The following is an 8,032-nucleotide window of genomic DNA, read 5'->3' as shown; positions in this document are numbered from 1 at the left end:
TCTTCCAGAAGGGCTCCCTGATTCATTTTGGGTCTCCCAGGGGCTCCCACCCTCCCAAACTGTTGCTTCAGGACTTTTGTGCCATTGATTCAGTCGTATTTACTGAGTGTTTACTGTGTGCAAATCACTGTACTCTGCCCTTGGGAAAGTACACAGAGGGCTTACTGTCTTAATCCCTTAATGGGAATTAAGATGAGTCAGCTGAGAGCTGGGATTAGAACCCAGGTCCTTCTGACTCCCAGGCCCAAGCTCTAACCACTAGGCCCTGCCGCTTCCCTAACTTCTCCCAGTGTATTTAGAACCGTAGGCTGTAAATTCCTTTTGGCCAGGAAAAGTGTATTGCACTTTCTCAAGTGCTTACTATGGTGCTCTGCACGCAGTTAGAGCTCAATAAATATCATGGATTGATTACAGAGCTCTCGCCCTTGAATTGATCTGAGTTTATTGTTCCCACCCATTACCTTAAGAGAGGCTTTGCTTTAATGGAAAGAAGTGCCCCAAAGGACTCAAAGGTTTCCTCTACTTAGCGCTTTTTTTAAGTTCTTACTAAACTTAAGTTCTAAGCCCTGGGGTACATACAAGTTAATCAGGTCAGACACAGTCCCTGTCCCACTTGGGGCTCACAGTCTAAGGAGGAGGGAGTGGGTAGTAATCCCCATTTTACAGCTGAGACAACTGAGGTGCAGAGAAGTTAAATGACTTGCCCAAGCTCCCACAGCAGGTAGGAGGAGGAGGAGGGACTGGAACACAGGATCTCTGATTCCCAGGCCCGGGCTCTTTCCACTAAATCACGCTGTTCTCATGAGAAACCAGCTTCTCCCTAACTCATCCTCTCTTCCAGCTTTCCAGAACCTCCTGGTTGGGTGGGGGGTTTCTTCGGGTTTAACGTCAGACTTCAGCTACTGCAGGTGGAGCCTCCTCCAGGTGAGATAGACTCTCCATGTGGGGAAAAACTGGGGCTCCCACCAAAAATCAGCCATATTAAGGACATACACTCTGTCTTTATGCTCCTAAATATGTCATTCTCACACATCTAGCAATTACGTGAAATTGAATCCCGGCTAAAAGCAATGGTCTATTGACAGCTCCTCCTAGATGCTCACCTGGAGAGCAGCCATTGCCTATCCTCTCCACCTCGAGGGTCTTTAGGGTATGCAATGATTTGGACTTGACATTAAAAAGTTCAAGGCCCCTGAGACATCAAGGGTTTTCTGCAAGGAAGGATTTCCCTCCAGTCTGCGCAGGGCAAAGCATTAAAGTCTGCTCTGTGGCAGGATCCACATTCAATATTTACCATGTCCCCTTTCCTCGGTTTCCAGACAATCTGCACACCCCAATCTGCTCTTGCAATAATGCTACAGTTGGTAAGTGGCATTTCCACGGTCTGACTTGGCTGCCAGGAAAATGTTGCATCGGTGAAGTTTCCAGAAGGGAGCACGTGATGGTTTTGGAGGAAGAGGAATGACGAGTTCAACCCCATGGAATAAGGTTTGTTAGGTTGTAAACCCGTTGAGGGCAGTAGTTGGCTCTTCTAATAATAATTGTGGCCTTTATTAAGTTCTGGGATAATAATAATAATAGTAATGGTATTTGTTAAGGGCTTACTATGTGCCAAGCACTGTTCTAGATACTGGGGTAGATACAAGGTATTCAGGTTGTCCCACGTGGGACTCACAGTCTTAATCCCCATTTTACAGATGAGGTCACAGAGGTACAGAGATGTTAAGTGGCTTGCTAAGGTCACACAGCAGACAAATGTCAGATCTGGAATTAGAGCCTCCATCCTCTGTCTCCTAAACCCGTGCTCTCTCTGGGATTGGACCAAGTCCTTGTCCCACATGTGCCTATCTTATCCCCGTTTTACAGATGAGGAAACTGAATGCTAGAGTGGTAAGAAGATTTGCCCAAAGTCAAAGGGAACCGAGGCACAGATGTTAGGTGACTTGCCCAAGGTCGCACAGCAGGCAAGTGACGAAGCTGAGATCGGAACCCAGGTTCTTCCTTCTCCCAGGCCCAGGTGCTTTCCACTATGCCCTGCTGCTTCCATATCGTGTCATACATGTCAGGAAAGAAAGATAATCTAGTAGAAAGGGAGAAGATATGAGACCGGAGACCTAGGGCCTAATACCACCTTTTCCACTGACATGCTTTGTGACCTTGAGTAAATCACTTGACCTCTCTGGGCCTCATTTCCTCCTCTGCAAAATGGGGATATAATACTCTATAATACTACAGAGAAGCAGCGTGGGTCAGTGGAAAGAGCATGGGCTTGGGAGTCAGAGATCATGGGTTCGAATCCCGGCTCTGCCACGTGTCAGCTGTGGGACTGTGGGCAAGTCACTTCACTTCTCTGTGTCTCAGTTCCCTCATCTGTAAAATGGGGATTAAGACTGTGAGCCTCACGTGGGACAACCTGATTACCCTGTATCTCCCCCGGCGCTTAGAACAGTGCTCTGCACATAGTAAGCGCTTAACAAATACCAACGTTATTATTATTATTATTACTTTTAAGTTAAGATTGGGAACCTTAAGGGCCCAGGGGCTGGTTCCTTTTCTGATTATCTTGTGTCTATCTCAAAACTTAGCACGGTGTTGGGCAAACATTAAGGGCCTCTGGGAGATCGAGGAAAAGGCAGACTATCCCCCCTCACTGCTGCAGCTGCAAATGCAGTAGTGCAGGCTGGTCAGGAGAGATGGGAGGTGCAGATAGGGAGAGGGGAGGAGGCAGGGAGGTCACGCCTGTTCGAGATGGTGCGAAATTGATAAAGAAAACTCTATCTACCCTGTGCTACACACTCCGCCCCCCAGCTGGTAGCCGGGATCATGGGAAAGGGTGCAAAAACTGAGGAGGAGGCGGGATTAAGAGCTATCTAGGACTGCATTAGTAAACCCAGGTTCCTATATTCCTGAATGAAAAAAGCTTGGAGAGTACAGTTCAATGAGAATCGGTTGCCACGATCCCTTTCCTTAAAGAGCTTGCTGTCTAGAGGCGGCAGGAGATACTAAAAGACGTTACAGACGAGGGTAGCAGCAGAGTATAAGGATATGGACATAAGACACATCTTCTCTGTGCTCAAGACTCCTGCTCTAAAAGCACCCAGTTTCTACCGAAGGGTCACTTTTCTCAGTTCGGGCCTTGCCCCGCGCATCTTATAGGATGAATTTGAGTCAGAGGGAGCCCCTACCACTCATTTAATGCTTCAGAGTTAAACATTTTCAGTCACTTGGCCCCAAGATCTTAATTTTGTTCTCCCTCCACCTCCCACCACGTCCCAAATGAGTCCATGAAATGATCCAGGTACGAAGGTTCCAATGAGAGTGACGGTGTGTTTTCCCCTGACTGGGAATATAAACTCCGAGCCACCTGTGACCCAATGGCTCTTAAGTTGTTTGTTTGCTAATCGCCATGCAGTTCCCCTTTCATTCAGCCCTTGACTTGACCCTCAACTGTCTCATATGCTCTAGCCTCATAATTTCCCCTGAGTTCTAGTAACAGACCGCACCTGGTGTTTCCTTTATTATCAGGAAGCTTTTCAAGCAGCACAATCCAGTGGTAAATCCAAAAGGAGTCCTCACATGGGGATTTCAGAAAAAAAAAAGAAGTAGGAAAACTAAGGGCTCTACAATAAAATCCTCTCCTCCTCTGCCTCCCACACGCAATCAAACATCTACTGTCTTTTCAACGATTTCCTCGATAGTTTGAAAGGACCTTGGTGAAGTCATAGACAAGTGGGAGTTCGGTGTGAATTTTAATCAGTGTTTTTTGGACCGTCCAGCTGTGTGACCTTGGGCAAATGACTTCACTTCTCTGTGCCACAGTTACCTCATCTGTAAAATGGGGATTTTGCCTGTTCTTCTTCCTAACCTAAACTGTGAGCTGTATGTGGGACAGAGATTGGGTCTGACCTGCTTATCTTGTGTCTTCTCCAGTTCTTAGAACGTTACATCGGACATAGGAAGTGCTTAACAAATACCACAATTATTATTATTGATATTTATTATCTCTCAGCATTTTCGTATGACACCTTGTCTTATTTCAGGCTGTGGTTCACTGAAGAAGAGATAAGGGTGGCATTAAGCACTTACCACGTGCCATGCTCCATTCTAAACACTGGGGTAGAAGCAAGATAATCAAGCCGGACATCATCCCTAACCCTTATGGGGTTCACAGTCTACGCTGGAGGGAAATTAATTAATCAAGGTATTTAGGGAAAGTCATTTTTATCTGGAATTCCCAGCCAGGATCCATGCCAAAGGCAGAAATCTCACTAGTTCTGCTGAAGATCCCAGCGTCCAAGCCCAGCTGCGTTTCCAAGGGTCTTGGCAGCTTTACGTCTAACAATCGGTGGATGAGTAGCATTTACTGAGTGCCTCCTGTGTGTAGAGCACTGTACGGGGCACATGGGAGAGCACTATAAAGTTGGTAGATATGATCCCTTCCTTCAAGAAACTTACAATCAATCAATCAATGGCATTTATTGAACACTCACTATATGCAGAGCACTGTACTAAGCACTTGGAAGAGTACAATACCACAGAATTAGCAGACACATTCCCTGCCCATAACAAGCTTGCAGTCTAGAGGGAGAGACAGATATTAATATGAATGAATAAGTAATTTATGATATATAATTTACTGTGGGGATGGGGGCAGCGAATATCCAATGTCCAGTCAAGCAGGGGCCAGGTAATAATAGTGGTATTTGTTAAGCGCTTACTATGTGCAAAGCACTGTTCTAAGAGCTGGGGGATACAAGGTGATCAGGTTGTCCCACGTGGGGCTCACAGTTTTAATCCCCCTTTTACAGATGAGGTAACTGAGGCACAGGGAAGTTAAGTGACTTGCCCAAAGTAACACAGCTGACAAGTGGCGGAGCGGGGATTCGAACCCATGATCTCTGACTCCCAAGCCTGGGCTCTTTCCACCGAGCCAAGCTGGTAATGTCAGTCAATTGTATTTATTGGGCACTTACTGTGCGCAGAGTACTGTACTAAGTGCTTGGGAGAGACAATACAACAATAAACTTAAGTCATTTAACTTCTCTGTGCCTCAGTTACCTCATCTGTAAAATGGGGATTAACTGTGAGCCTCATGTGGGACAACCTGATCACCCTGTATCTATCCCAGCGCTTAGAACAGTGCTCTGCACCTAGTAAGCGCTTAACAAAGTCCAACATTATTATTATTAAACAGATAAATCCTCTGTCCTCAGTGAGCCTACTGTCTAGTGGGGGAGCCGAACGTTAATATGAATTAAAAAAGACAGATAGGTACCTAAGTGCTGTGAGGCTGGATGATTAAAGGGACCAAGTGAGGGAGATACAGAAGGGAGTGAGAGAAGAAGAAAGGAGAGCTTAGTCAGGGAAGGCCTAAGATGTCTACATTAAGTGTGAGAGGATATTCTAAGATCTGAGGAGGCACAGGGGCGATGAAGGGGCAGCTGGAGGGTTGTAATTCTAGCTAAATAAATGCCAGGTGGCATCGGGACAGGAGCGGGAGGCGGTGATTGTCCACTGGCCCTTTGGGAAACCAAAGGACCACTTGGATTTTTGAAATTATAATTTGCATGATTTTTTTCTCTCTTTGAAGAGAAAGAAATCTTGAGGATTGGGCCTCAGTTCCTGGGCATTAGCTTTGATTAGATCATCCCAGTCCACAGGGAATTAGAAGGAGGCAGAGCCCAGAGCCCTAAACAATTAGAGGTGTAATGCCATCCTCTACCTCTGAGTCATGAGCAGAAGAAACACCTCCTAGAGATGCGACAACGACACTATTAAAAAAATCAGAACATTTATAGGATAGCAGACAGATTCTCTAAGGAGTGTCACTGGTCCACAGGGGGTGACGTGAACCGACTAAAATCCTGGTAGTTTGGAGATCGACTGTCTTTAGAAATTCAGGTTAATTTTGATCCTTAAAGGGAATTCCCTACGATACTTTTGAATGAAAGGATAGCGATAGCAAGTAGGAGGAATAGCGCTCTTAAGGAAGCACCCACTGAAAGCAAGGATTGTGTCTTCTTATTCTATTATGCTCTCCCGAATGCTTAGAACAGTGCTCTGCACATAGTAAACCCTCGATAAATGCCTTTGATGATGATAATGATTGAGCACGAGCAGTGTGCAGACAACTGGCTTGAGTACACTAGATTTAACAGAGAACGTGCTGAGAAGCAGCGTGGCCTGGTGACTAGAGAACGGGCCGGGGAGTCAGAAGGACCTGTGTTCGAGTCCCGGCTCTGCCACTCGTCTGATGGTGACCTTGGGCAAGTCATCTCTCTGTGCCTCAGTTACCTCATCTGTAAAATGGGGATTAAGACTGGGAGCCCCATGTAGGACATCGACTACATCCAACCTGATCAGTATCTACCCCAGCACTTAGTATACGGCACGTAGTCAGACGCTTGACAAAACCACAAGCATTATTATTATTTTAATCATTATTAATAATGATCCCTGCCCTCAAGGAGCTTCCCGTCGATTGTGTGCACCGTTCTAAGCACCACCTAGAGCCCACTAGAGTTAGTAGATAACAATCCCTCATCTCGAGAAGGTTCTTTCCTTGTCCCGGCCCAACGGGCTTTCATTTTCTGACCTCGGCGTTGTGTTTCGCTGATCAGCCAATCCGTGGATGGTCTTACTGTGGGCAGAGCACCGTACTGAGCGCTTGGGAGAGTATGATATAACAGAGTTGGTAGACAGGTTCCCCGATCAGAAAAGAAGGGTTTGCCCATTAAAGCCACGTCCTCGATTTTGGCGAGTTATGTTCTCCTGACCACAGGCCGATCCACATTTCAAACAGGCTTATTACCGCTTGCTGAAATTCCCCAGTGCTCTGATGCTTGATAATTCCTGAGAAAGCAGTTCTTCTGGCAGATTAAGAGAACGGTTTGTTTTTGCCTCAGGCCATTAACATTTTAATAAAATGGTCGTCAACTGTGATAACAATTCATCTTTAGGGGGCTTTATCTATTATTAACCTTATTAAATAACAGGTTTATTATTGCTGACATGTAGATTTTCCAGCCCTCATCAAATACGTTTCTCTCGTTCTTTTCCTTTCTTTTTTTTTTTTAATTTCCAGTTCAATTAAGCTGAATTTCAGTGCCAAGTGGTTGTTTACAAGTTCCGTTTGTTTGTTTCCTTGTAGAAGTCATTCTGGAAATGATTCTCATCACCAATAACAGTTGATTAAGCTAAAGACATCTTATCAGCCGTGTTATGAACCCAAATCTGTCAGGCAGAGAGATTTACTTCCGAGGACTTATTTCTCATTTTTGTTTTGGATTTTGTTTTTGGGGGGTTTTTTGTACCTGTGCTCTGGATAGAGTTTTTACGGGATTAAACACAGGACAGTCATTCATTCAATCGTATTTATCGAGTGCTTACTGTGTGTAGAGCACAGTACTAAGCGCTTGGAAAGTACGAGTCCCATTCAGTTGGTGTGGTGGAATGGATCTTCTCACCCCAATCCATTTCGTGTTTCCGAAAATCACTGAATTGACCTTTATGGGAATGAGTAACACTAACGTCAATAAACTTGTGAGTACTTTAAGGTGATTAATTAGCACTTACTACGCGCCAACCATTGTGATAAGCACTGAGGTAGGTACAATCCATCATTCGGTGGGGTTTATTGAGTATTTACTGCGTGCAGAACACTGCACTAAGCACTTGGGAGAATACAATACGACAGTAGATTTGTTCCCTGCTCACGACCAATTTATGGTCTAGGGGCGTCTCCAGCCTACAAGATAATGAGATCAAATGCAATCCCTGTTCCATCCAGGACTCGCAGTCTAAGAGGGAAGAAGATCGGATATTTCATTCCCATGTAAAGAGGAGGAATAGGAGGCGTAGAAAAGTTAAGTGATTTGCCCAAGGTCAGACAGCAGGCAAGAAGCAGGGCTGAGATTACAAGATAAATCTTCAGATTTTCAATCTGTTACCTTTTTTTTTTCAACTGGACCACACTGCCTCTGAAGGGATAATATAGAGATATTTCTCTGCCCTGCTTGTGTATATACTTGAT

At 45.2% G+C, this 8,032-nt stretch overlaps 1 long non-coding RNA gene across 1 annotated transcript; it reads left to right on the top strand.

Moving 5' to 3' along the window:
• Window positions 1–1,207: 1,207 nt before the first annotated feature.
• On the top strand, window positions 1,208–7,555 carry LOC114807369. The gene is made up of 3 exons (XR_003755453.2): window positions 1,208–1,488; window positions 4,041–4,201; window positions 7,151–7,555. It is a non-coding gene; the product is annotated as an uncharacterized LOC114807369 (long non-coding RNA).
• The last annotated feature ends 477 nt before the right edge of the window (window positions 7,556–8,032 follow it).

The sequence above is a fragment of the Ornithorhynchus anatinus genome, chromosome X2 (genome assembly GCF_004115215.2).
Source record: "Ornithorhynchus anatinus isolate Pmale09 chromosome X2, mOrnAna1.pri.v4, whole genome shotgun sequence".
NCBI classification, from domain to species: Eukaryota; Metazoa; Chordata; class Mammalia; order Monotremata; family Ornithorhynchidae; genus Ornithorhynchus; species Ornithorhynchus anatinus.
Note: the sequence above shows the minus strand (reverse complement) of the source record. Positions and strands in the feature narration are given on the sequence as shown.